We start from the raw sequence: 1782 nt of genomic DNA, 5'->3' as shown, positions 1-1782 counted from the left end.
ATGCTTAGACTCTCTCAAACCGTACAGCGCTTCCTTCCTTTTACCACGGATGGATACTAGGGGATAACAGTAATAGTGGGGAAAAAGAGCCTGTGAAATGCCTGTATATAATATTTAATTTATTGTAACCAATTACTTCTCTTTGGTTCTGTTTCCTTCTTTAGTATTTAATTTATTGTAACCAATTACTTCTCTTTGGTTCTGTTTCCTTCTTATTGTTTGGATTTTTTTTTTCATTGTTAAGTTACAAAAGTTAGATCCTGTTTAAATTGTTTAAATTTCTTTATCCCGCCCCCCTCTTTGCTCCCTCTTCCCCCTGCCCCTCCCCGGGTAAACACTCTTTCTGATGCCTCTGGAAATGTAGGGTGGTCCGTAGCCGTAGCAGCGAGTAATGGGTTTCTCACTTTCTCTGCAATTCCTCGCATGAAATAATTACGCTGTGCCCTGGGCTGACACAGCTAAGGAATAGCTGAGCTTTCCCTTCAAAAGAACGGAAATAACATCTCGTAGGAAAGTCGATTAAAGTAGCATGACGCCTTCCAAAAGCAAAATTAACTGCCTCTGTATTTTTCTTTAAGAGGGGTAGCTCGACATCAGCAATATTATTATTTTTGTGGTATTCCCCTCCCCCCCCCCCCCCCGCCCCCAAGTGCCAAATCCATTACTGGTCCCTGCAGGTGCCAAATATGCTGACAAACTCTTTTCAAATTTCTTTGCAGTTTCCCCCTCTTTCTTTATATTGCTGTAAATCTTTGTAATGAATAATCTAAAAAAAAAAAAAGATATAGACGACTGAATTGTTGGTAACCATAGTGTAGTCCAGTGAAGATGAATTGTGAGTTGTATATTTTACTGCATTTAGTTTTGGAATTGACTTTTTCATAAAGTAGCTAACCGAGATCTGACTTCCTGGGGAATAAAATGCACATCGAAAGTAAGAGCGATCTTTCCTGTGAACCTGTTATTATATTAACGAAGGAGAGCTAATATCCCTCCTGGTCTCCTCCCCCGGCGAAGCAGAATAGTAAGTCTTCGAATTTTGAGTAGCAAATCTGTACAATTAACGCATTTTTATATGGGAAAAAAACCACACAATTACAAACTGAAATATGCATCAGGCTAAATATTCAGTCTAGATTACACTCGACGGGGAAATTTCCTAATAGAAATTCAGGGTCATAAACGTGTGTATATTTTTGACTCTTCTGTAAATCGAATGTTGTGATTTTTATATTTGTTCTGTTACGTCTGTGGAACTGAATAATTTATACCAGTACATGCTCCATTGAGAAACGTTTCGGTTTTTGCCCGTTTGTATCGTCTGTGTATAACAAGTAAAATAAACCTGGAAAAACGTGGTTAACGCCGTGTTGGAAAGCACTTTGCCGTTCTGCGAGTACGGAATTAGGTGAGGCCAAGAGGACGAGGCTGGCGGGAGCTCGCCCCTCTCCCGGCCCCGAGGCTCGAGGGGGGGGAGCCCCGCCGCTCCCCCTCCCTGCCCGAGCTGGCCCTCTCGCCCAGCGTTTGTCTTTTTTGGGGGGCGAGCGTAGGGGAGAGCGCGTACACCGCGTGGCCGAGCGTGGGGGTTTGCAGCCGGCGAAAGAGGGAGATGAAACCCCGTCGGGTTTGAGAGGTTTATGATTATCCCTGTCTTTGACGCTTAAACACCCTGACAGCATTTTGCGGGCGGGAGAGGTGCCTGGCGGTGCTGGGGTGGGCCGCCTTTGCTCGCGGAGCAGAGGCGAGGGGCGCAGCGCTGCCCGCCCGCAGCCCCCCCCTGCC

The sequence above is a fragment of the Aptenodytes forsteri genome, unplaced genomic scaffold (assembly GCF_000699145.1).
Source record: "Aptenodytes forsteri isolate BGI_AS27 unplaced genomic scaffold, ASM69914v1 Scaffold255, whole genome shotgun sequence".
Classification (NCBI taxonomy): domain Eukaryota; kingdom Metazoa; phylum Chordata; class Aves; order Sphenisciformes; family Spheniscidae; genus Aptenodytes; species Aptenodytes forsteri.
The sequence above is the reverse complement of the archived record's forward strand: the minus strand, read 5'-3'. Positions refer to the sequence as shown.